A 24,886-nucleotide genomic window follows, 5' to 3' on the forward strand; every position below is an offset into this window, starting at 1 on the left:
TTTCGCGCCGCTTGCAAAACAAAACGCACGTGTAAGTAATATATTTACCGTGTTTTATTATTTTGCACGAGTGCGGTAAGTCATAGCTGGGTGCTCACGATTCACGGGTCCAGCGTCGGCGTTGTGGCGCGGCAAGCGTGCACTGGTGCGGTTGAGAGGGAGGGGTGGAAACCGCGTTAAACTCGTCTCCGTAGTTGAGAGGGAGCGGCCAAAGCAATGTACAATCGTCTTTGTAGTGGAGCTGGGAGGGGCAAGGATAAGGGACGAAGACCGGGGTAACATGTCGGATGCGATCATACCAGCACTAAAGCACCGGATCCCATCAGAACTCCGAAGTTAAGCGTGCTTGGGCGAGAGTAGTACTAGGATGGGTGACGACTACTAGGATGGGTGACCTCCTGGGAAGTCCTCGTGTTGCATTCCCTTTTTAATTTTTTCGCGCCGCTTGCAAAACAAAACGCACGTGTAAGTAATATATTTACCGTGTTTTATTATTTTGCACGAGTGCGGTAAGTCACAGCTAGGTGCTCACGATTCACGGGTCCAGCGTCGGCGTTGTGGCGCGGCAAGCGTTCACTGGTGCGGTTGAGAGGGAGGGGTGGAAACCGCGTTAAACTCGTCTCCGTAGTTGAGAGGGAGCGGCCAAAGCAATGTACAATCGTCTTTGTAGTGGAGCTGGGAGGGGCAAGGATAAGGGACGAAGACCGGGGTAACATGTCGGATGCGATCATACCAGCACTAAAGCACCGGATCCCATCAGAACTCTGAAGTTAAGCGTGCTTGGGCGAGAGTAGTACTAGGATGGGTGACCTCCTGGGAAGTCCTCGTGTTGCATTCCCTTTTTAATTTTTTTCGCGCCGCTTGCAAAACAAAACGCACGTGTAAGTAATATATTTACCGTGTTTTATTACTTTGCACGAGTGCGGTAAGTCATAGCTGGGTGCTCACGATTCACGGGTCCAGCGTCGGCGTTGTGGCGCGGCAAGCGTGCACTGGTGCGGTTGAGAGGGAGGGGTGGAAACCGCGTTAAACTCGTCTCCGTAGTTGAGAGGGAGCGGCCAAAGCAATGTACAATCATCTTTGTAGTGGAGCTGGGAGGGGCAAGGATAAGGGACGAAGACCGGGGTAACATGTCGGATGCGATCATACCAGCACTAAAGCACCGGATCCCATCAGAACTCCGAAGTTAAGCGTGCTTGGGCGAGAGTAGTACTAGGATGGGTGACCTCTTTGGAAGTCCTCGTGTTGCATTCCCTTTTTAATTTTTTTCGCGCCGCTTGCAAAACAAAATGCACGTGTAAGTAATATATTTACCGTGTTTTATTATTTTGCACGAGTGCGGTAAGTCATAGCTGGGTGCTCATGATTCACGGGTCCAGCGTCGGTGTTGTGGCGCGGCAAGCGTGCACTGGTGCGGTTGAGAGGGAGGGGTGGAAACCGCGTTAAACTCGTCTCCGTAGTTGAGAGGGAGCGGCCAAAGCAATGTACAATCGTCTTTGTAGTGGAGCTGGGAAGGGCAAGGATAAGGGACGAAGACCGGGGTAACATGTCGGATGCGATCATACCAGCACTAAAGCACCGGATCCCATCAGAACTCCGAAGTTAAGCGTGCTTGGGCGAGAGTAGTACTAGGATGGGTGACCTCCTGGGAAGTCCTTGTGTTGCATTCCCTTTTTAATTTTTTTCGCGCCGCTTGCAAAACAAAACACACGTGTAAGTAATATATTTACCGTGTTTTATTATTTTGCACGAGTGCGGTAAGTCATAGCTGGGTGCTCACGATTCACGGGTCCAGCGTCGGCGTTGTGGCGCGGCAAGCGTGCACTGGTGCGGTTGAGAGGGAGGGGTGGAAACCGCGTTAAACTCGTCTCCGTAGTTGAGAGGGAGCGGCCAAAGCAATGTGCAATCGTCTTTGTAGTGGAGCTGGGAGGGGCAAGGATAAGGGACGAAGACCGGGGTAACATGTCGGATGCGATCATACCAGCACTAAAGCACCGGGTCCCATCAGAACTCCGAAGTTAAGCGTGCTTGGGCGAGAGTAGTACTAGGATGGGTGACCTCCTGGGAAGTCCTCGTGTTGCATTCCCTTTTTAATTTTTTTCGCGCCGCTTGCAAAACAAAACGCACGTGTAAGTAATATATTTACCGTGTTTTATTATTTTGCACGAGTGCGGTAAGTCATAGCTGGGTGCTCACGATTCACGGGTCCAGCGTCGGCGTTGTGGCGCGGCAAGCGTGCACTGGTGCGGTTGAGAGGGAGGGGTGGAAACCGCGTTAAACTCGTCTCCGTAGTTGAGAGGGAGCGGCCAAAGCAATGTGCAATCGTCTTTGTAGTGGAGCTGGGAGGGGCAAGGATAAGGGACGAAGACCGGGGTAACATGTCGGATGCGATCATACCAGCACTAAAGCACCGGATCCCATAAGAACGCCGAAGTTAAGCGTGCTTGGGCGAGAGTAGTACTAGGATGGGTGACCTCCTGGGAAGTCCTCGTGTTGCATTCCCTTTTTAATTTTTTTCGCGCCGCTTGCAAAACAAAACGCACGTGTAAGTAATATATTTACGGTGTTTTATTATTTTGCACGAGTGCGGTAAGTCATAGCTGGGTGCTCACGATTCACGGGTCCAGCGTCGGCGTTGTGGCGCGGCAAGCGTGCACTGGTGCGGTTGAGAGGGAGGGGTGGAAACCGCGTTAAACTCGTCTCCGTAGTTGAGAGGGAGCGGCCAAAGCAATGTGCAATCGTCTTTGTAGTGGAGCTGGGAGGGGCAAGGATAAGGGACGAAGACCGGGGTAACATGTCGGATGCGATCATACCAGCACTAAAGCACCGGATCCCATCAGAACTCCGAAGTTAAGCGTGCTTGGGCGAGAGTAGTACTAGGATGGGTGACCTCCTGGGAAGTCCTCGTGTTGCATTCCCTTTTTAATTTTTTTCGCGCCGCTTGCAAAACAAAACGCACGTGTAAGTAATATATTTACCGTGTTTTATTATTTTGCACGAGTGCGGTAAGTCGTAGCTGGGTGCTCACGATTCACGGGTCCAGCGTCGGCGTTGTGGCGCGGCAAGCGTGCACTGGTGCGGTTGAGAGGGAGGGGTGGAAACCGCGTTAAACTCGTCTCCGTAGTTGAGAGGGAGCGACCAAAGCAATGTGCAATCGTCTTTGTAGTGGAGCTGGGAGGGGCAAGGATAAGGGACGAAGACCGGGGTAACATGTCGGATGCGATCATACCAGCACTAAAGCACCGGATCCCATCAGAACTCCGAAGTTAAGCGTGCTTGGGCGAGAGTAGTACTAGGAAGTTAAGCGTGCTTGGGCGAGAGTAGTACTAGGATGGGTGACCTCCTGGGAAGTCCTCGTGTTGCATTCCCTTTTTAATTTTTTTCGCGCCGCTTGCAAAACAAAACCTACGTGTAAGTAATATATTTACCGTGTTTTATTATTTTGCACGAGTGCGGTAAGTCATAGCTGGGTGCTCACGATTCACGGGTCCAGCGTCGGCGTTGTGGCGCGGCAAGCGTGCACTGGTGCGGTTGAGAGGGAGGGGTGGAAACCGCGTTAAACTCGTCTCCGTAGTTGAGAGGGAGCGGCCAAAGCAATGTACAATCGTCTTTGTAGTGGAGCTGGGAGGGGCAAGGATAAGGGACGAAGACCGGGGTAACATGTCGGATGCGATCATACCAGCACTAAAGCACCGGATCCCATCAGAACTCCGAAGTTAAGCGTGCTTGGGCGAGAGTAGTACTAGGATGGGTGACCTCCTGGGAAGTCCTCGTGTTGCATTCCCTTTTTAATTTTTTTCGCGCCGCTTGCAAAACAAAATGCACGTGTAAGTAATATATTTACCGTGTTTTATTATTTTGCACGAGTGCGGTAAGTCATAGCTGGGTGCTCACGATTCACGGGTCCAGCGTCGGCGTTGTGGCGCGGCAAGCGTGCACTGGTGCGGTTGAGAGGGAGGGGTGGAAACCGCGTTAAACTCGTCTCCGTAGTTGAGAGGGAGCGGCCAAAGCAATGTACAATCGTCTTTGTAGTGGAGCTGGGAGGGGCAAGGATAAGGGACGAAAACCGGGGTAACATGTCGGATGCGATCATACCAGCACTAAAGCACCGGATCCCATAAGAACTCCGAAGTTAAGCGTGCTTGGGCGAGAGTAGTACTAGGATGGTTGACCTCCTGGGAAGTCCTTGTGTTGCATTCCCTTTTTAATTTTTTTCGCGCCGCTTGCAAAACAAAACGCACGTGTAAGTAATATATTTACCGTGTTTTATTATTTTGCACGAGTGCGGTAAGTCATAGCTGGGTGCTCACGATTCACGGGTCCAGCGTCGGCGTTGTGGCGCGGCAAGCGTGCACTGGTGCGGTTGAGAGGGAGGGGTGGAAACCGCGTTAAACTCGTCTCCGTAGTTGAGAGGGAGCGGCCAAAGCAATGTACAATTGTCTTTGTAGTGGAGCTGGGAGGGGCAAGGATAAGGGACGAAGACCGGGATAACATGTCGGATGCGATCATACCAGCACTAAAGCACCGGATCCCATCAGAACTCCGAAGTTAAGCGTGCTTGGGCGAGAGTAGTACTAGGATGGGTGACCTCCTGGGAAGTCCTCGTGTTGCATTCCCTTTTTAATTTTTTTCGCGCCGCTTGCAAAATAAAACGCACGTGTAAGTAATATATTTACCGTGTTTTATTATTTTGCACGAGTGCGGTAAGTCATAGCTGGGTGCTCACGATTCACGGGTCCAGCGTCGGCGTTGTGGCGCGGCAAGCGTGCACTGGTGCGGTTGAGAGGGAGGGGTGGAAACCGCGTTAAACTCGTCTCCGTAGTTGAGAGGGAGCGGCCAAAGCAATGTACAATCGTCTTTGTAGTGGAGCTGGGAGGGGCAAGGATAAGGGACGAAGACCGGGGTAACATGTCGGATGCTATCATACCAGCACTAAAGCACCGGATCCCATCAGAACTCCGAAGTTAAGCGTGCTTGGGCGAGAGTAGTACTAGGATGGGTGACCTCCTGGGAAGTCCTCGTGTTGCATTCCCTTTTTAATTTTTTTCGCGCCGCTTGCAAAACAAAACGCACGTGTAAGTAATATATTTACCGTGTTTTATTATTTTGCACGAGTGCGGTAAGTCATAGCTGGGTGCTCACGATTCACGGGTCCAGCGTCGGCGTTGTGGCGCGGCAAGCGTGCACTGGTGCGGTTGAGAGGGAGGGGTGGAAACCGCGTTACACTCGTCTCCGTAGTTGAGAGGGAGCGGCCAAAGCAATGTACAATCGTCTTTGTAGTGGAGCTGGGAGGGGCAAGGATAAGGGACAAAGACCGGGGTAACATGTCGCATGCGATCATACCAGCACTAAAGCACCGGATCCCATCAGAACTCCGAAGTTAAGCGTGCTTGGGCGAGAGTAGTACTAGGATGGGTGACCTCCTGGGAAGTCCTCGTGTTGCATTCCCTTTTTAATTTTTTTCGCGCGGCTTGCAAAACAAAACGCACATGTAAGTAATATATTTACCGTGTTTTATTATTTTGCACGAGTGCGGTAAGTCATAGCTGGGTGCTCACGATTCACGGGTCCAGCGTCGGCGTTGTGGCGCGGCAAGCGTGCACTGGTGCGGTTGAGAGGGAGGGGTGGAAACCGCGTTAAACTCGTCTCCGTAGTTGAGAGGGAGCGGCCAAAGCAATGTACAATCGTCTTTATAGTGGAGCTGGGAGGGGCAAGGATAAGGGACGAAGACCGGGGTAACATGTCGGATGCGATCATACCAGCACTAAAGCACCGAATCCCATCAGAACACCGAAGTTAAGCGTGCTTGGGCGAGAGTAGTACTAGGATGGTTGGCCTCCTGGGAAGTCCTCGTGTTGCATTCCCTTTTTAATTTTTTTCGCGCCGCTTGCAAAACAAAACGCACGTGTAAGTAATATATTTACCATCTGGGAGGGGCAAGGATAAGGGACGAAGACCGGGGTAACATGTCGGATGCGATCATACCAGCACTAAAGCACCGGATCCCATCAGAACACCGAAGTTAAGCGTGCTTGGGCGAGAGTAGTACTAGGATGGTTGGCCTCCTGGGAAGTCCTCGTGTTGCATTCCCTTTTTAATTTTTTTCGCGCCGCTTGCAAAACAAAACGCACGTGTAAGTAATATATTTACCGTGTTTTATTATTTTGCACGAGTGCGGTAAGTCATAGCTGGGTGCTCACGATTCACGGGTCCAGCGTCGGCGTTGTGGCGCGGCAAGCGTGCACTGGTGCGGTTGAGAGGGAGGGGTGGAAACCGCGTTAAACTCGTCTCCGTAGTTGAGAGGGAGCGGCCAAAGCAATGTACAATCGTCTTTGTAGTGGAGCTGGGAGGGGCAAGGATAAGGGACGAAGACCGGGGTAACATGTCGGATGCGATCATACCAGCACTAAAGCACCGGATCCCATCAGAACTCCGAAGTTAAGCGTGCTAAGCGTGCTCGGGCGAGAGTAGTACTAGGATGGGTGACATCCTGGGAAGTCCTCGTGTTGCATTCCCTTTTTAATTTTTTTCGTGCCGCTTGCAAAACAAAACACACGTGTAAGTAATATATTTACCGTGTTTTATTATTTTGCACGAGTGCGGTAAGTCATAGCTGGGTGCTCACGATTCACGGGTCCAGCGTCGGCGTTGTGGCGCGGCAAGCGTGCACTGGTGCGGTTGAGAGGGAGGGGTGGAAACCGCGTTAAACTCGTCTCCGTAGTTGAGAGGGAGCGGCCAAAGCAATGTACAATCGTCTTTGTAGTGGAGCTGGGAGGGGCAAGGATAAGGGACGAAGACCGGGGTAACATGTCGGATGCGATCATACCAGCACTAAAGCACCGGATCCCATCAGAACTCCGAAGTTAAGCGTGCTTGGGCAAGAGTAGTACTAGGATGGGTGACCTCCTGGGAAGTCCTCGTGTTGCATTCCCTTTTTAATTTTTTTCGCGCCGCTTGCAAAACAAAACGCACGTGTAAGTAATATATTTACCGTGTTTTATTATTTTGCACGAGTGCGGTAAGTCATAGCTGGGTGCTCACGATTCACGGGTCCAGCGTCGGCGTTGTGGCGCGGCAAGCGTGCACTGGTGCGGTTGAGAGGGAGGGGTGGAAACCGCGTTAAACTCGTCTCCGTAGTTGAGAGGGAGCGGCCAAAGCAATGTACAATCGTCTTCGTAGTGGAGCTGGGAGGGGCAAGGATAAGGGACGAAGACCGGGGTAACATGTCAGATGCGATCATACCAGCACTAAAGCACCGGATCCCATCAGAACTCCGAAGTTAAGCGTGCTTGGGCGAGAGTAGTACTAGGATGGGTGCCCTGGGAAGTCCTCGTGTTGCATTCCCTTTTTAATTTTTTTCGTGCCGCTTGCAAAACAAAACGCACGTGTAAGTAATATATTTATCGTGTTTTATTATTTTGCACGAGTGCGGTAAGTCATAGCTGGGTGCTCACGATTCACGGGTCCAGCGTCGGCGTTGTGGCGCGGCAAGCGTGCACTTGTGCGGTTGAGAGGGAGGGGTGGAAACCGCGTTAAACTCGTCTCTGTAGTTGAGAGGGAGCGGCCAAAGCAATGTACAATCGTCTTTGTAGTGGAGCTGGGAGGGGCAAGGATAAGGGACGAAGACCGGGGTAACATGTCGGATGCGATCATACCAGCACTAAAGCACCGGATCCCATCAGAACTCTGAAGTTAAGCGTGCTTGGGCGAGAGTAGTACTAGGATGGGTGACCTCCTGGGAAGTCCTCGTGTTGCATTCCCTTTTTAATTTTTTTCGCGCCGCTTGCAAAACAAAACGCACGTGTAAGTAATATATTTACCGTGTTTTATTATTTTGCACGAGTGCGGTAAGTCATAGCTGGGTGCTCACGATTCACGGGTCCAGCGTCGGCGTTGTGGCGCGGCAAGCGTGCACTGGTGCGGTTGAGAGGGGGGGTGGAAACCGCGTTAAACTCGTCTCCGTAGTTGAGAGGGAGCGGCCAAAGCAATGTACAGTCGTCTTCGTAGTGGAGCTGGGAGGGGCAAGGATAAGGGACGAAGACCGGGTAACATGTCGGATGCGATCATACCAGCACTAAAGCACCGGATCCCATCAGAACTCCGAAGTTAAGCGTGCTTGGGCGAGAGTAGTACTAGGATGGGTGACCTCCTGGGAAGTCCTCGTGTTGCATTCCCTTTTTAATTTTTTTCGCGCCGCTTGCAAAACAAAACGCACGTGTAAGTAATATATTTACCGTGTTTTATTATTTTGCACGAGTGCGGTAAGTCATAGCTGGGTGCTCACGATTCACGGGTCCAGCGTCGGCACGAGTGCGGTAAGTCATAGCTGGGTGCTCACGATTCACGGGTCCAGCGTCGGCGTTGTGGCGCGGCAAGCGTGCACTGGTGCGGTTGAGAGGGAGGGGTGGAAACCGCGTTAAACTCGTCTCCGTAGTTGAGCGGGAGCGGCCAAAGCAATGTACAATCGTCTTCGTAGTGGAGCTGGGAGGGGCAAGGATAAGGGACGAAGACCGGGGTAACATGTCGGATGCGATCATACCAGCACTAAAGCACCGGATCCCATCAGAACTCTGAAGTTAAGCGTGCTTGGGCGAGAGTAGTACTAGGATGGGTGACCTCCTCGGAAGTCCTCGTGTTGCATTCCCTTTTTAATTTTTTTTGCGACGCTTGCAAAACAAAACGCACGTGTAAGTAATATATTTACCGTGTTTTATTATTTTGCACGAGTGTGGTAAGTCATAGCTGGGTGCTCACGATTCACGGGTCCAGCGTCGGCGTTGTGGCGCGGCAAGCGTGCACTGGTGCGGTTGAGAGGGAGGGATGGAAACCGCGTTAAACTCGTCTCCGTAGTTGAGAGGGAGCGGCCAAAGCAATGTACAATCGTCTTCGTAGTGGAGCTGGGAGGGGCAAGGATGTCAGGACCCCGACTCGATGTCACATCGATCTAGCCGGTAACACTTCATATCACTTTGCGGCCTCACGCACGGTATTCCCACGGGTGTCGCCTTACCTTTGCCCGGGACCGTTTGCGCCTTTTGGCTCACGTATATGATAGTGTCGCTAGCATCCATATGATAAAGAGCCCGGGCTGACATGACTAGTCGTAAACCCAAAGTGGCACAGACTTACAGGGACAGGCATCCATGACCCAGCTTCGAACGTGTCGGTCATCAGCAAGTGGGTCCGGGCTGTAGCACTGGGCTAGCAGGACTCCGGTAAACCGGGCTGTAGCGGGCTAACAGGACTCCGGTACTCAAAGCGTGACATTTCCCCGAAGGGACAGACACAGGAACGAAGAAGGACACATGCCGGCCAGCCTAAGTGTTCCAGAGCAGTAGCAAGCTACCATGGCTCAGCGGTAACACTAGGAGACATTTCCCGGTAAGAGAGGCTACTAAAGATAAACAACTAGATAGTCAGATCCCACACATACCAAGCAGGACCCCGACTCGATGTCACATCGATCTAGCCGGTAACACTTCATATCACTTTGCGGCCTCACGCACGGTGTTCCCACGGGTGTCGCCTTACCTTTGCCCGGGACCGTTTGCGCCTTTTGGCTCACGTATATGATAGTGTCGCTAGCATCCATATGATAAAGAGCCCGGGCTGACATGACTAGTCGTAAACCCAAAGTGGCACAGACTTACAGGGACAGGCATCCATGACCCAGCTTCGAACGTGTCGGTCATCAGCAAGTGGGTCCGGGCTGTAGCACTGGGCTAGCAGGACTCCGGTAAACCGGGCTGTAGCGGGCTAACAGGACTCCGGTACTCCAAGCGTGACATTTCCCCGAAGGGACAGACACAGGAACGAAGAAGGACACATGCCGGCCAGCCTAAGTGTTCCAGAGCAGTAGCAAGCTACCATGGCTCAGCGGTAACACTAGGAGACATTTCCCGGTAAGAGAGGCTACTAAAGATAAACAACTAGATAGTCAGATCCCACACATACCAAGCATTTCAATCATACACACAATATGCTCGATATGTGCAAATACAACGAAGCATCACAACATGACTCTACGACACAAGTACTTTATTTAAGGCTCAGGGAGCCATACATATCATACACACAGGTACGGGTCTCATGACCCAACATACAAGTCATACAGTCATACAAGCCAACAGCGGAAGTACTTTGTCTGGGTACAGACAATTAGTAAAATAAAAGAGGCTTGGAAGCCTAACTATACTACGTGGTCCATCACAAGCTCAGGGTCACCACCTGGGTCTTTAGCCTACTCGTTGATGTCAACGTCTACATAGAACCCATCAGAAGGGGTTGCAGCGTCTTCTGTAAAAATGTAGATTATAGCAACATGAGTACAAAGGTACTCAGCAAGACTTACATCAGATCCTACATACATGCATAGTATCAAGAAGGGTTGGTGGAGTTATTGCAGCAAGCCAGCTTTGACTCTTGGCTAGACTATCCTACGATACTCCATTTGAAATAGTTTTGCGCACACGAGTCCACCATTCACCACTTCAATACACTACCGAGGATCCACCTCCGTCTTCCTACGGAAGAGCCATCCTCGGCACTCACTCTTATCTTGAGGCTTTTAATAGTTTCCATTTACTTGTCTATGAACTGTATAGGCAACCAAGTAGTCCTTCACCGCGGACGCGGCTATTCGAATAGATCATGTTAACCCTGCAGGGGTGTACTTCTTCATACACGCTCTCACCACTTATCGTCGTTTACACGACATGTACTCGGCAACCTTCAAGCGGAAGCCCAACGTGGGTGTCGGCCACGACCTACCTAATCACCTAAGCTTCCAGTCCAGGTTTATCGCCTATTCGGGTTCCATCTGCAGGGAGTCCGGCCGAGGTTTCCCATACGGCCCCGAACGATGTGAACAGGGTTCCCGAGATACCTAACGGGTATTCGGTACACCCGGCCACGTACCTACCGCATCACAGCCCACCCCTACGGTCAGCGCTGTCCACGGCCTCCAGTAGGCTACAAACACCAGAAACTACTTGCAACTCCTGGACGGAGAGCTAGGGTGAATAAGAAGTCGAGAGGGTCCATTGGTTTCGGGCCCAATGCATGGTAGTAGCTGATTCTTAAATCACACATACAGATCTCAGTGCTTAAGGTCGGCTTCAATGAAACAACCCACCATGTACTCCTACATGGCCTCTCATCGATACCTTTACCAAATCGTGTTCACCACACCACTCTCATTACCGACATAATCATTTCACTCTAGCCCATCACCCAGATGAACCAGACCTGACACGACTCTAAGCATAGCATGCATAGCAAGGTAGGAACAACACATACATATGGCTCAATCAACTCCTACACATGCTAGTGGGTTTCATCTAGTTACTGTGGCAATGACAGGTCATGCAGAGGAAATGGGTTCAACTACCGTAGCACACAGCAGTTTGAATCGCGTTGTCTTAATGCAGTAAAAGAGAGCAGGAGCGAGAACATGGGATTGTATCGATATGATCAAATGGTTGGTTGCTTGCCTGATGGTTCGTTGCACGGATACGATTCCTGGTTAGGGTAATCACGGTACTCCTCGGGGACAGATCCTGTCGCAAAGGATAACGATACACAGGCATCACCAAACAATGTGCAACAATATGATGCATGCACGAAACATGGCAATATGAGTGTGTTGGGCTAATGCAACTAAAACCAGATGTGTTTGAGCAAATTTGAATCAAAGATTCAAATTCCAAATTCAAATATGGCCTTTTAAAGTGCCTTTTCTTGTTCTGATTGAAACATCAAGTTAACTTGTTTGATCATGCATGAAAATAGTACAGATGGATAGATTGGATTTTTCTGATCATTTTTCATATATTATTTGTCCAATTTGGAGTTACAGAATAAAAGTTATGAATTTTTGAAGTTTAAATAATATTCTGGAATTTCCTGATTTAAATTAAATTCAGAATATCATTTACTGCGTCAGCCTGACATCACAGTGACATCAGCAGGTCAACAGGGCTGGCTCAGGTCAAACCTGACGTGTGGGGTCCACACGTCAGTGACCAGGGGCTAAGCCTGCGTTGACCCCGGGCTGGTTAGCTTTGACTAACCCCTGGGGCCCACTTGTCAGCGTCAGTAGGTGGTGGATTAGTGGCTAATTAACTAGGCCACGTCAGCTCGCCGGAGTTCTGGCCGGCGGCGACCAACAGTGCGGCGGCGATAGTGGTTTTGGTCGTTTCGGCCACCAAATGGAACGCGGCGACCACCGGAGTGAAGCTGAGGACGACCCGCGGCTCTTGGCGGAGTCCGTTGGGGTCGGGGTGGCCGGAGTTGACGGCGGTGAGCTCAGCTGCGGCCGCCGGGGTTCGGTCGTGCGCGGGATTGGTGCTGGAGCTCGAAGTCGAGCAAAGTGAGGCGCTAGGGATGCTCTACGGGTTCTTGCGAACGTGTTGGACTCGCCGGGGTGACCAAATGGTCACCGGAGCTGCGTCGACGGCGAGCTCGGCGACGGCGGAGGTTCGGCCGAGGTGGGGATGCAGCTACGGTGAGGGAACGAGGGGAAGGAGAGGGGGAAACGGTGGCGTAGCTCACCGCGGTTGCAGTGGGCGTCGAAGCGGGCTCGGGGACGCGCTGGAGACGGCGAATTCGTCGGCGACGGTGGTCGGAGCCCGAAGAGGGGAACGGCGACGTGGCGGCGATGCAGGGCTTCCGGGGACTTGTGGAGCGGTGGGGAGGAAGAGGGAGTTGTGGCGGAGCTTCTGAGCTACTCGGGGGAGCGAGGGGTGGCCGGAGGCAGTGGCTAAGGCGAACGGCGGCGACGGTGTGCTTCGGCCGAGAGCGAGAGAGAGCGAGGGAGAAACGGGGGAGAGTGAGCGAGAGCAGGGGGGTCGGGACAGGCTGCGGGCGTCGTCCACGCGGCCAGGAGGGCGTCGGCAAGCAGGAGGTGGCCGCGCGGCCGCGCGCGCGCGAGCATGCAGCAGCTTCGGGGCGTGGGGAGGAAGACGACGGGGAGCTACAGTGCTGGGCTGGCTAGCTGGGCCGAGCTGAACAGGGAGGAGCCCAGGTAAGCTTCTCCCTTTTAGTTTTTTTTTCTGTTTTCTGTTTTATTTAATATAACTGCAACTTTGTTGAATTAAATAAAATACCTAGGCAACTCCAAAATTCACCAAACTACTCCTGGCTCATAGTTGGATTATTTCCAACATGAAACATTTTAGTTTGGAGATATTTGAGCATTTAAATATTTTATATTATTTTAAATGCCCAAATTCAAATAGTTATGATTTAACTCAAGAACCCTAGGATGGCCTAGAAAAGTGTGCACCATTTTTGGCAGAGGTTCTGAACCAAGGCAAAAATGATGGGCATTTTAGAAGGGCATTTCAGGTTCATTGAAAATTATTTTAGTAAACCCTAGTTGGTTATCAGAGGGGACTGGGGGTTCTGTCATCCCCATTTCAAGTTTCTGATGAAAAAGTAAACATGATGCAACACTCTAATGCATGACTAGCTAGGGTGTGACAACTCACCCCCACTCAAAAGAATCTCGTCCCGAGATTTGGGTTCCTCCGAGAAGAAGGCGGGATACTCGAGTCGAAGACGATCCTCCCTTTCCCAAGTTGCTTCATCCTCAGAATGGTGCGACCATTGAACTTTGAGGAACTTGATATTATGACGTCGCGTGGTACGTTCGGCTTGATCGAGGATACGAATGGGGTACTCCCGATATGTAAGATTATCTTGGAGATCAAGCGTTTCGTGGTCCACTTCACGGATAGGATCCGAGAAGCAACGCCTGAGTTGAGAAACGTGGAAGACATCGTGAACTCTGGAGAGGTGCGGAGGTAGTTCCAATTGGTAGGCAACTTCTCCTCTTTTGGCAAGAATGCGAAAAGGTCCAATGTAACGAGGAGCCAATTTGCCTTTGATACCGAAACGATGGGTTCCCTTCAGAGGGGTGACCCGAAGGTAAGCCTTCTCGTCAACCTCGAAAGTCATAGCCTTATGTTTTCGGTCATATTGACTCTTTTGACGGGATTGGGCTGTTTTCAACTTTTCACGAACGATACGAACTTGTTCTTCTGCTTCCTGAATCATATCCGGGCCAAAGAATTGTCTTTCCCCGGTCTCTGACCAGTTAAGGGGTGTTCGACATCGTCGTCCATAGAGAACTTCAAAAGGGGCTTTACCCAAGCTAGATTGATAGCTGTTGTTGTAAGCGAATTCGGCAAATGGAAGGCACTTCTCCCAGTCCATTCCGAAAGAGATAACGGAGGCTCGAAGCATGTCTTCTAGAATTTGGTTGACGCGTTCCACTTGACCACTTGACTGAGGGTGGAAAGCGGTGCTAAAATCGAGAGGTGAAAAGACTTCCTCGATCCGAATTGATTTCCAAAGGAACACCATGGAGAGACACTATCCGGGAGATGTATAAATCTGCCAGTTGGCTAGCGGTTATACTCTCACGAACAGGTAGGAAATGAGCTACTTTGGAAAGACGATCGACCACGACGAAAATAGCATTATTCCCTCTCTTGGTCCTGGGAAAACCGGTAATGAAATCCATACTAATTTTATCCCATTTCCATTCAGGAATAGCTAAGGGTTGAAGGGTGCCAGCAGGTCGTTGATGCTCTGCTTTTACACGACGACAGACGTCGCAATTTGCAATATACTGAGCAATTTCTCTCTTCATCCTAGTCCACCAGAACCTCTGGCGTAGGTCCTGATACATCTTAGTACTACCGGGATGAATAGTGAGAGGAGATTCATGGGCCTCCTTAAGGATCAACTGCCGCAGATGCTGGTTCTTGGGAACCACTAGACGATTCTCAAAGTACACAACACCATGATCATTTGTGGAGAAACAACTAGCACCTCCGCTAGCAATGTTCTCTTTGATTTTAGATATCCCCTTATCTCGCTTTTGGGCAGCGATGATTTGATCCGTAAGAGTAGGTTTTGCCACCAAGGTGGAGAGAAAACCTTGAGGAACAATGTGAAGGTTAAGCTTTCGAAATTCCTCATGGAGAAACGGTTGACTTTGTTGTAACATCAGGTTGTTACAATAAGATTTACGACTTAGCGCATCAGCCATGACGTTGGCTTTCCCTGGGGTATAGGTTATTCCTAAGTCGAAGTCTGTGATCAATTCAACCCAACGTCTCTGTCTGAGATTCAAATCCGGCTGGGTGAAAATGTACTTCAGACTTTGGTGATCAGTGAATATTTCGCAACGATTACCGAGGAGGTAATGTCGCCAGGTCTTAAGTGCATAGACTACGGCTGCAAGTTCTAGATCATGAGTAGGATAATTCTCCTCATGTGGGTGCAATTGCCGTGAAGCGTAAGCAATTACGTGTCGATCTTGCATAAGAATGCAACCTAGTCCTTGTCGCGAGGCGTCGCAGTAGATAACAAAGTCCTTGGAGAAGTCTGGCGGTACCAGCACAGGAGCAGAAGTCAGGCGTCTTTTCAGTTCCTGAAAACTGTGCTCACATTGTGGAGTCCATTCGAACTTCTTATCTTTCTTGAGGAGTTCGGTTAGAGGTTTAGCAACTTTGGAGAAGTTCTCGACAAAGCGACGACAATAGCTCGCTAAGCCTAGAAAACTCCGAACTTGCTTGACCGATTCGGGTGGAGTCCAATCAAGGACGGCTTGAACTCGCTCAGGGTTAACAGCAATACCTTTACCAGATATTACATGACCCAGATAGGTCACTTCTGGCAACCAGAATTCACATTTAGAAAATTTGGCATAAAGGCGATGCTCTCGAAGTTTCTGCAACACTAGCCTTAGATGTTCGGCATGTTCTTCCTCGTTCTTGGAGTATATGAGTATATCATCGAGATAAACTACGACGAATTTATCCAAATACTCCATGAAGATTGAGTTCATTAACCGAGAAAAAGTGGCTGGAGCGTTGGTTAAACCGAAGGACATGACGGTGTACTCGTATTGGCCGTAACGAGTAACAAAGGCCGTTTTAGGAATGTCCCCGTTTCTGATTTTGATTTGATGGTAGCCCAACCTCAAATCCATCTTGGAGAAGACTGAGGATCCAGCGAGCTGATCATACAGATCGTTGATCCTGGGAAGCGGGTATTTGTTCTTGATTGTGACCAAATTGACAGGTCGGTAATCTACAACCATCCGGTCCGTACCATCCTTCTTCTTGACGAATAGGACGGGGCAAGCCCACGGAGATGAACTAGGGCGGATGAAACCCTTTTTCAAGGATTCATCGAGTTGCTTCTTAAGCTCGGCTAGTTCTAGGGGTGCCATCTTATAAGGTCTTCTAGCAATCGGAACGGTTCCTGGAATGAGGTCTATTACGAACTCAACATCCCTGTCAGGTGGAACCCCTGGCAATTCCTCTGGAAAGACATCCGGAAAATCACGTACTACCGGAACGTCCTCAAGGTCTGGCAAAAGACTGGCGTTAAGAGAATATAACTGCCGCTTGGCTATTCGGGTCAAGACGTTGACTATCTTTCCCGAAGGATGGGTGAGTTGAACAGTCCTAGAGAAGCAATCAATTTTGGCATGATGAGCTGACATCCAGTCCATACCCAAAATGATATTAATGTCTGAAGATTTAAGGGCTATCAAAGATGCAAGGAAGACAAGTCTATCGACTTGGATTTCATTCCCATAACTTACCCTAGAGGTCTGCCATCTAGACCCAGGGGTAGAGATTTCCATAGTGGACGGCAGATCACAGAATGCAACGTTATGCAAACGAGCATAATTTTCAGATATAAAGGAATGAGAGGCTCCTGTATCGAAAAGAACAGATGCCGGGTGGCAATTAACAAGAAGCGTACCGAGAACGACGTTGGGATCTTCTTGAGATTCTTCGGCAGAGACACAGTTGACATGGCCACGTGAAGCGGTGACCGGTTTAGCGTGGAACACTTTTCCTGTCGGCTTGCCACGGCCAACAGCTTTAGCAGATTGATTGGGGTTGGTCTGGGGGCACTCACGCATATAGTGACCAGATTCCCCACACTTGAAACAGGTCACGGAACTGGTACGTGGAGGAGCATTATTGATTGGACCCCCATAGGGCTTGGCCGGTGCAGACTGTTGAACAGGGCGAGGCGCCTGGAAAGATGGCCTCGGTGTGAACCTGGGTGGCAAGGCGGTGTTGGGTACCCACACGCGGCGCTTCTGAGGACCAGCACCGGATGAGGAACCCATGTCACATCCATGCTTGCGTGTTGCGTCATAGTCAGTCTGACCAGTTTCAGCACTGATGGCTTTGTTGACAAGTTTCGAAAAAGATGTGCACTCATGCAGGCGGAGGTCGCGGCGAAGCTCAGGACTAAGGCCCTTACGGAACCTTGCTTGCTTCTTGGCGTCAGTAGACACTTCCTCAGCTGCATATCGGGCGAGCTTACCAAACTCTCTGCTATAGGCATCCACGGAAAGTCGGCCTTGGGTGAAATTGCAAAATTCTTCACGCTTACGGTCCATGAGACCCTCCGGAATGTGATGTTCACGGAAAGCCTCGCTGAACTCAGCCCAAGTAGTGACATGGCCCGCTGGGCGCATAGCTCCATAATTCTCCCACCATAGACTGGCGGGGCCTTCAAGATGATATGCGGCAAAGGTGACCTTGTCAGCCTCCGCTACCAGCGCGGAACGCAGCTTGTGAGAAATACTGCGAAGCCAGTCATCAGCGTCGAGAGGCTCGACGGAGTGGTGGAACGTGGGTGGATGCAATTTGATAAAATCGCTGAGTGACACCACGTTAGCCCTCTGATGGTGTGTTGTATTCTGTTCAATACGCTCCAACAAACGGTTTGTCTCCCGCTTGTTCCTCTCAGCTTCCATCATCACCTCGGCTAGTGAAGGAGGATGAGGCAGATTTTCATTCCTGGCTTCACTGCCTTCGGCCTGCTCTTGAGAAGCAGGGTTGGCGCGCGTGTTGACCATCCTAGGTAAACAAGCCAATGATTTAGTCGGAATGATAGAATTCCGACATAGGATACATAATGCAAGGAATAACTCGGAATGCAAGATGATCATCCGTATGACATGGTAGATACAGAAACTGCTTCTTTTATTCCATCGTCATACACACCATACAAGGTTTAGTACAAGACCAAACAAAGTACTATTACGGTGAAAAGGGATTACATCTCATCGGAGGCATTCCAAACTCCTATACATTATTTTTCTACAACTCCGGAAAAAGTACAAACTAGGTCATATCCCACGAGTCACGCGGGACGACAGACGACACAGCTAGTGCGAACTAGGGATACTATCACTAACTCAGACCGATCCGTAGTAGTCCTCGTAGAAGTCACCTCCATAGCCCGGAAGTTCAACATGATCATCCGGAAACAGACGGTCTCGCGGAGCTTGTGGACCATAGGGGCTAGGATGAGGTCTTGGACCAGCAAACGGTGGCCTGCGGGGACCGCGAGGTGGGGTGATGCCTCCTACATCACGCCAAACCATCACGTCTGGCAGAGCAGATCTCACAGGATAGAGATCGCGCATATCTGAAAATCCAGCTTGCACCGCCGGTGCGAACCGAGTCAAAGTGGCCCAGTGGTCAGCACGGGTATTGAAGAGCTCTAACCTTAAGGCCCGATTTTCACGGTCCTTATCCTCGAGCATCTCAGCAGTGGTGCGAGTTCGTGAATCCTCCTGAGTGGAATCAGCATATATAGCCTGGAAATATCCTTGTGCTCCCGGAAGTGATCCTGGCATATACCGGAAGTCAGAGTCCCGAAATAACCCAGATCTGACTCGCATAATGGTCATCATGGAGTAGGCGGCATCCTGCACAACCATCTCGATAGTAACCCCGAGTCCATAGGAGCAGTGAAGAGGCTCAGTGGATCCAGGATAAGATGGAAATATCCTGACAGTGCAGAGATACTGGCTTTGATTAAAGTCTCGGAATTGCTCTTCGACCGTGTACTCAGGATACCAGCGGTATCCAGCCTCAGTCATTACCCTGACCAACTTAGCAGTATGGCCGGGTACATCTAGGCATCGAGTTAGGCGAACCACTTGATTGAGGTCGCGAGTGGCCATCTGAAAGCATAGTTATAATGCAAAGGCATTAGAATTTCTAGCAAAATTTCGGCAGCATAACAGCTGTAAATGCTCAAAAAGGATATTGAGACATTTGACAAAGGATTTCGTACACACCCAACATCATCATATCAAGTTCTGAATCCATTCTAACAACATAAGGTGGTAGTAGAACTGAACTAGGCTTGTATCCATCAAACTTATAAGGTACTACTGATTAGTAACACGTGATCCTGATAGAGAGAACAGATCTTAATTCCTTAACCCCCGGTGGAAGAATGGACTGACTCAGATCAGAATGTCATAAGATATAAGGAGTAAAAAGAGCCTTACGTTCCAACCCACAAACAATTCCCCTACATATAACTAAAGAATTTCTAGACTCAACATCGACCAGTTTGGCTTGGAGAACCTACAGGCAGTCCGGCTCTGATGCCAACGCTGTCAGGACCCCGACTCGATGTCACATCGATCTAGCCGGTAACACTTCATATCACTTTGCGGCCTCACGCACGGTATTCCCACGGGTGTCGCCTTACCTTTGCCCGGGACCGTTTGCGCCTTTTGGCTCACGTATATGATAGTGTCGCTAGCATCCATATGATAAAGAGCCCGGGCTGACATGACTAGTCGTAAACCCAAAGTGGCACAGACTTACAGGGACAGGCATCCATGACCCAGCTTCGAACGTGTCGGTCATCAGCAAGTGGGTCCGGGCGGTAGCACTGGGCTAGCAGGACTCCGGTAAACCGGGCTGTAGCGGGCTAACAGGACTCCGGTACTCAAAGCGTGACATTTCCCCGAAGGGACAGACACAGGAACGAAGAAGGACACATGCCGGCCAGCCTAAGTGTTCCAGAGCAGTAGCAAGCTACCATGGCTCAGCGGTAACACTAGGAGACATTTCCCGGTAAGAGAGGCTACTAAAGATAAACAACTAGATAGTCAGATCCCACACATACCAAGCATTTCAATCATACACACAATATGCTCGATATGTGCAAATACAACGAAGCATCACAACATGACTCTACGACACAAGTACTTTATTTAAGGCTCAGGGAGCCATACATATCATACACACAGGTACGGGTCTCATGACCCAACATACAAGTCATACAGTCATACAAGCCAACAGCGGAAGTACTTTGTCTGGGTACAGACAGCTAGTAAAATAAAAGAGGCTTGGAAGCCTAACTATACTACGTGGTCCATCACAAGCTCAGGGTCACCACCTGGGTCTTTAGCCTACTCGTTGATGTCAACGTCTACATAGAACCCATCAGAAGGGGTTGCAGCGTCTTCTGTAAAAATGTAGATTATAGCAACATGAGTACAAAGGTACTCAGCAAGACTTACATCAGATCCTACATACATGCATAGTATCAAGAAGGGTTGGTGGAGTTATTGCAGCAAGCCAGCTTTGACTCTTGGCTAGACTATCCTACGATACTCCATTTGAAATAGTTTTGCGCACACGAGTCCACCATTCACCACTTCAATACACTACCGAGGATCCACCTCCGTCTTCCTACGGAAGAGCCATCCTCGGCACTCACTCTTATCTTGAGGCTTTTAATAGTTTCCATTTACTTGTCTATGAACTGTATAGGCAACCAAGTAGTCCTTCACCGCGGATGCGGCTATTCGAATAGATCATGTTAACCCTGCAGGGGTGTACTTCTTCATACACGCTCTCACCACTTATCGTCGTTTACACGACATGTACTCGGCAACCTTCAAGCGGAAGCCCAACGTGGGTGTCGGCCACGACCTACCTAATCACCTAAGCTTCCAGTCCAGGTTTATCGCCTATTCGGGTTCCATCCGCAGGGAGTCCGGCCGAGGTTTCCCATACGGCCCCGAACGATGTGAACAGGGTTCCCGAGATACCTAACGGGTATTCGGTACACCCGGCCACGTACCTACCGCATCACAGCCCACCCCTACGGTCAGCGCTGTCCACGGCCTCCAGTAGGCTACAAACACCAGAAACTACTTGCAACTCCTGGACGGAGAGCTAGGGTGAATAAGAAGTCGAGAGGGTCCATTGGTTTCGGGCCCAATGCATGGTAGTAGCTGATTCTTAAATCACACATACAGATCTCAGTGCTTAAGGTCGGCTTCAATGAAACAACCCACCATGTACTCCTACATGGCCTCTCATCGATACCTTTACCAAATCGTGTTCACCACACCACTCTCAATACCGACATAATCATTTCACTCTAGCCCATCACCCAGATGAACCAGACCTGACACGACTCTAAGCATAGCAGGCATAGCAAGGTAGGAACAACACATACATATGGCTCAATCAACTCCTACACATGCTAGTGGGTTTCATCTAGTTACTGTGGCAATGACAGGTCATGCAGAGGAAATGGGTTCAACTACCGTAGCACACAGCAGTTTGAATCGCGTTGTCTTAATGCAGTAAAAGAGAGCAGGAGCGAGAACATGGGATTGTATCGATATGATCAAATGGTTGGTTGCTTGCCTGATGGTTCGTTGCACGGATACGATTCCTCGTTAGGGTAATCACGGTACTCCTCGGGGACAGATCCTGTCGCAAAGGATAACGATACACATGCATCACCAAACAATGTGCAACAACATGATGCATGCACGAAACATGGCAATATGAGTGTGTTGGGCTAATGCAACTAAAACCAGATGTGTTTGAGCAAATTTGAATCAAAGATTCAAATTCCAAATTCAAATATGGCCTTTTAAAGTGCCTTTTCTTGTTCTGATTGAAACATCAAGTTAACTTGTTTGATCATGCATGAAAATAGTACAGATGGATAGATTGGATTTTTCTGATCATTTTTCATATATTATTTGTCCAATTTGGAGTTACAGAATAAAAGTTATGAATTTTTGAAGTTTAAATAATATTCTGGAATTTCCTGATTTAAATTAAATTCAGAATATCATTTACTGCGTCAGCCTGACATCACAGTGACATCAGCAGGTCAACAGGGCTGGCTCAGGTCAAACCTGACGTGTGGGGTCCACACGTCAGTGACCAGGGGCTAAGCCTGCGTTGACCCCGGGCTGGTTAGCTTTGACTAACCCCTGGGGCCCACTTGTCAACGTCAGTAGGTGGTGGATTAGTGGCTAATTAACTAGGCCACGTCAGCTCGCCGGAGTTCTGGCCGGCGGCGACCAACAGTGCGGCGGCGATAGTGGTTTTGGTCGTTTCGGCCACCAAATGGAACGCGGCGACCACCGGAGTGAAGCTGAGGACGACCCGCGGCTCTTGGCGGAGTCCGTTGGGGTTGGGGTGGCCGGAGTTGACGGCGGTGAGCTCAGCTGCGGCCGCCGGGGTTCGGTCGTGCGCGGGATTGGTGCTGGAGCTCGAAGTCGAGCAAAGTGAGGCGCTAGGGATGCTCTACGGGTTCTTGCGAACGTGTTGGACTCGCCGGGGTGACCAAATGGTCACCGGAGCTGCGTCGACGGCGAGCTCGGCGACGGCGGAGGTTCGGCCGAGGTGGGGATGCAGCTACGGTGAGGGAACGAGGGGAAGGAGAGGGGGAAACGGTGGCGTAGCTCACCGCGGTTGCAGTGGGCGTCGAAGCGGGCTCGGGGACGCGCTGGAGACGGCGAATTCGTCGGCGACGGTGGTCGGAGCCCGAAGAGGGGAACGGCGACGTGGCGGCGATGCAGGGCTTCCGGGGACTTGTGGAGCGGTGGGGAGGAAGAGGGAGTTGTGGCGGAGCTTCTGAGCTACTCGGGGGAGCGAGGGGTGGCCGGAGGCAGTGGCTAAGGCGAACGGCGGCGACGGTGTGCTTCGGCCGAGAGCGAGAGAGAGCGAGGGAGAAACGGGGGAGAGTGAGCGAGAGCAGGGGGGATCGGGACGGGCTGCGGGCGTCGTCCACGCGGCCAGGAGGGCGTCGGCAAGCAGGAGGTGGCCGCGCGGCCGCGCGCGCGCGAGCACGCAGCAGCTTCGGGGCGTGGGGAGGAAGACGACGGGGAGCTACAGTGCTGGGCTGGCTAGCTGGGCCGAGCTGAACAGGGAGGAGCCCAGGTAAGCTTCTCCCTTTTAGTTTTTTTTTTCTGTTTTCTGTTTTATTTAATATAACTGCAACTTTGTTGAATTAAATAAAATACCCAGGCAACTCCAAAATTCACCAAACTACTCATGGCTCATAGTTGGATTATTTCCAACATGAAACATTTTAGTTTGGAGATATTTGAGCATTTAAATATTTTATATTATTTTAAATACCCAAATTCAAATAGTTATGATTTAACTCAAGAACCCTAGGATGGCCTAGAAAAGTGTGCACCATTTTTGGCAGAGGTTCTGAACCAAGGCAAAAATGATGGGCATTTTAGAAGGGCATTTCAGGTTCATTGAAAATTTGTTTTAGTAACCCTAGTTGGTTTCAGAGGGGACTGGGGGTTCTGTCATCCCCATTTCAAGTTTCTGATGAAAGAGTAAACATGATGCAACACTCTAATGCATGACTAGCTAGGGTGTGACAAAGGATAAGGGACGAAGACCGGGGTAACATGTCGGATGCGATCATACCAGCACTAAAGCACCGGATCCCATCAGAACTCCGAAGTTAAGCGTGCTTGGGCGAGAGTAGTACTAGGATGGGTGACCTCCTGGGTAGTCCTCGTGTTGCATTCCCTTTTTAATTTTTTTCGCGCTGCTTGCAAAACAAAACGCACGTGTAAGTAATATATTTACCGTGTTTTATTATTTTGCACGAGTGCGGTAAGTCATAGCTGGGTGCTCACGATTCACGGGTCCAGCGTCGGCGTTGTGGCGCGGCAAGCGTGCACTAGTGCGGTTGAGAGGGAGGGGTGGAAACCGCGTTAAACTCGTCTCCGTAGTTGAGAGGGAGCGGCCAAAGCAATGTACAATCGTCTTCGTAGTGGAGCTGGGAGGGGCAAGGATAAGGGACGAAGACCGGGGTAACATGTCGGATGCGATCATACCAGCACTAAAGCACCGGATCCCATCAGAACTCCGAAGTTAAGCGTGCTTGGGCGAGAGTAGTACTAGGATGGGTGACCTCTTGGGAAGTCCTCGTGTTGCATTCCCTTTTTAATATTTTTCGCGCCGCTTGCAAAACAAAACGCACGTGTAAGTAATATATTTACCGTGTTTTATTATTTTGCACGAGTGCGGTAAGTCATAGCTGGGTGCTCACGATTCACGGGTCCAGCGTCGGTGTTGTGGCGCGGTAAGCGTGCACTGGTGCGGTTGAGAGGGAGGGGTGGAAACCGCGTTAAACTCGTCTCCGTAGTTGAGAGGGAGCGGCCAAAGCAATGTACAATCGTCTTTGTAGTGGAGCTGGGAGGGGCAAGGATAAGGGACGAAGACCGGGGTAACATGTTGGATGCGATCATACTAGCACTAAAGCACCGGATCCCATCAGAACTCTGAAGTTAAGCGTGCTTGGGCGAGAGTAGTACTAGGATGGGTGACCTCCTGGGAAGTCCTCGTGTTGCATTCCCTTTTTAATTTTTTTCGCGCCGCTTGCAAAACAAAACGCACGTGTAAGTAATATATTTACCGTGTTTTATTATTTTGCACGAGTGCGGTAAGTCATAGCTGGGTGCTCACGATTCACGGGTCCAGCGTCGGCGTTGTGGCGCGGCAAGCGTGCACTGGTGCGGTTGAGAGGAAGGGGTGGAAACCGCGTTAAACTCGTCTCCGTAGTTGAGAGGGAGCGGCCAAAGCAATGTACAATCGTCTTCGTAGTGGAGCTGGGAGGGGCAAGGATAAGGGACGAAGACCGGGGTAACATGTCGGATGCGATCATACCAGCACTAAAGCACCGGATCCCATCAGAACTCCGAAGTTAAGCGTGCTTGGGCGAGAGTAGTACTAGGATGGGTGACCTC

At 50.4% G+C, this 24,886-nt stretch overlaps 21 non-coding genes and 4 pseudogenes across 21 annotated transcripts; all 25 read left to right on the forward strand.

Annotated features, from left to right (window-relative positions):
* The first annotated feature begins 285 nt into the window (after positions 1-285).
* On the forward strand, positions 286-423 carry LOC123174158 (uncharacterized; annotated as a pseudogene).
* Positions 424-719: 296 nt separating this feature from the next.
* LOC123174188 (5S ribosomal RNA) lies at positions 720-838 on the forward strand. The gene has a single exon (XR_006486831.1). It is a non-coding gene; the product is annotated as a 5S ribosomal RNA (ribosomal RNA).
* Positions 839-1,135: 297 nt separating this feature from the next.
* On the forward strand, positions 1,136-1,254 carry LOC123174200 (5S ribosomal RNA). The gene has a single exon (XR_006486842.1). It is a non-coding gene; the product is annotated as a 5S ribosomal RNA (ribosomal RNA).
* Positions 1,255-1,551: 297 nt separating this feature from the next.
* LOC123174186 (5S ribosomal RNA) lies at positions 1,552-1,670 on the forward strand. Its single transcript, XR_006486829.1, has one exon. It is a non-coding gene; the product is annotated as a 5S ribosomal RNA (ribosomal RNA).
* A 297-nt stretch (positions 1,671-1,967) lies between these two features.
* LOC123174191 (5S ribosomal RNA) lies at positions 1,968-2,086 on the forward strand. The gene has a single exon (XR_006486834.1). It is a non-coding gene; the product is annotated as a 5S ribosomal RNA (ribosomal RNA).
* Positions 2,087-2,383: 297 nt separating this feature from the next.
* LOC123174214 (5S ribosomal RNA) lies at positions 2,384-2,502 on the forward strand. Its single transcript, XR_006486855.1, has one exon. It is a non-coding gene; the product is annotated as a 5S ribosomal RNA (ribosomal RNA).
* A 297-nt stretch (positions 2,503-2,799) lies between these two features.
* Positions 2,800-2,918, forward strand: LOC123174171 (5S ribosomal RNA). The gene has a single exon (XR_006486814.1). It is a non-coding gene; the product is annotated as a 5S ribosomal RNA (ribosomal RNA).
* A 297-nt stretch (positions 2,919-3,215) lies between these two features.
* Positions 3,216-3,368, forward strand: LOC123174161 (uncharacterized; annotated as a pseudogene).
* A 297-nt stretch (positions 3,369-3,665) lies between these two features.
* LOC123174172 (5S ribosomal RNA) lies at positions 3,666-3,784 on the forward strand. The gene has a single exon (XR_006486815.1). It is a non-coding gene; the product is annotated as a 5S ribosomal RNA (ribosomal RNA).
* Positions 3,785-4,081: 297 nt separating this feature from the next.
* On the forward strand, positions 4,082-4,200 carry LOC123174211 (5S ribosomal RNA). The gene has a single exon (XR_006486853.1). It is a non-coding gene; the product is annotated as a 5S ribosomal RNA (ribosomal RNA).
* A 297-nt stretch (positions 4,201-4,497) lies between these two features.
* On the forward strand, positions 4,498-4,616 carry LOC123174173 (5S ribosomal RNA). Its single transcript, XR_006486816.1, has one exon. It is a non-coding gene; the product is annotated as a 5S ribosomal RNA (ribosomal RNA).
* Positions 4,617-4,913: 297 nt separating this feature from the next.
* On the forward strand, positions 4,914-5,032 carry LOC123174196 (5S ribosomal RNA). Its single transcript, XR_006486839.1, has one exon. It is a non-coding gene; the product is annotated as a 5S ribosomal RNA (ribosomal RNA).
* A 297-nt stretch (positions 5,033-5,329) lies between these two features.
* Positions 5,330-5,448, forward strand: LOC123174182 (5S ribosomal RNA). Its single transcript, XR_006486825.1, has one exon. It is a non-coding gene; the product is annotated as a 5S ribosomal RNA (ribosomal RNA).
* Positions 5,449-5,745: 297 nt separating this feature from the next.
* Positions 5,746-5,864, forward strand: LOC123174165 (5S ribosomal RNA). The gene has a single exon (XR_006486811.1). It is a non-coding gene; the product is annotated as a 5S ribosomal RNA (ribosomal RNA).
* Positions 5,865-5,971: 107 nt separating this feature from the next.
* Positions 5,972-6,090, forward strand: LOC123174221 (5S ribosomal RNA). The gene has a single exon (XR_006486862.1). It is a non-coding gene; the product is annotated as a 5S ribosomal RNA (ribosomal RNA).
* A 297-nt stretch (positions 6,091-6,387) lies between these two features.
* LOC123174163 (uncharacterized) lies at positions 6,388-6,515 on the forward strand (annotated as a pseudogene).
* Positions 6,516-6,812: 297 nt separating this feature from the next.
* LOC123174198 (5S ribosomal RNA) lies at positions 6,813-6,931 on the forward strand. The gene has a single exon (XR_006486840.1). It is a non-coding gene; the product is annotated as a 5S ribosomal RNA (ribosomal RNA).
* A 297-nt stretch (positions 6,932-7,228) lies between these two features.
* On the forward strand, positions 7,229-7,344 carry LOC123174162 (5S ribosomal RNA). The gene has a single exon (XR_006486808.1). It is a non-coding gene; the product is annotated as a 5S ribosomal RNA (ribosomal RNA).
* Positions 7,345-7,641: 297 nt separating this feature from the next.
* On the forward strand, positions 7,642-7,760 carry LOC123174189 (5S ribosomal RNA). Its single transcript, XR_006486832.1, has one exon. It is a non-coding gene; the product is annotated as a 5S ribosomal RNA (ribosomal RNA).
* Positions 7,761-8,055: 295 nt separating this feature from the next.
* LOC123174174 (5S ribosomal RNA) lies at positions 8,056-8,174 on the forward strand. The gene has a single exon (XR_006486817.1). It is a non-coding gene; the product is annotated as a 5S ribosomal RNA (ribosomal RNA).
* A 351-nt stretch (positions 8,175-8,525) lies between these two features.
* Positions 8,526-8,644, forward strand: LOC123174205 (5S ribosomal RNA). The gene has a single exon (XR_006486847.1). It is a non-coding gene; the product is annotated as a 5S ribosomal RNA (ribosomal RNA).
* Positions 8,645-23,544: 14,900 nt separating this feature from the next.
* On the forward strand, positions 23,545-23,663 carry LOC123174201 (5S ribosomal RNA). Its single transcript, XR_006486843.1, has one exon. It is a non-coding gene; the product is annotated as a 5S ribosomal RNA (ribosomal RNA).
* A 297-nt stretch (positions 23,664-23,960) lies between these two features.
* LOC123174178 (5S ribosomal RNA) lies at positions 23,961-24,079 on the forward strand. The gene has a single exon (XR_006486822.1). It is a non-coding gene; the product is annotated as a 5S ribosomal RNA (ribosomal RNA).
* A 297-nt stretch (positions 24,080-24,376) lies between these two features.
* On the forward strand, positions 24,377-24,495 carry LOC123174202 (5S ribosomal RNA). The gene has a single exon (XR_006486844.1). It is a non-coding gene; the product is annotated as a 5S ribosomal RNA (ribosomal RNA).
* A 297-nt stretch (positions 24,496-24,792) lies between these two features.
* On the forward strand, positions 24,793-24,886 carry LOC123174169 (uncharacterized; annotated as a pseudogene).

Source organism: Triticum aestivum, unplaced genomic scaffold (genome assembly GCF_018294505.1).
Source record: "Triticum aestivum cultivar Chinese Spring unplaced genomic scaffold, IWGSC CS RefSeq v2.1 scaffold6213, whole genome shotgun sequence".
NCBI lineage: Eukaryota > Viridiplantae > Streptophyta > Magnoliopsida > Poales > Poaceae > Triticum > Triticum aestivum.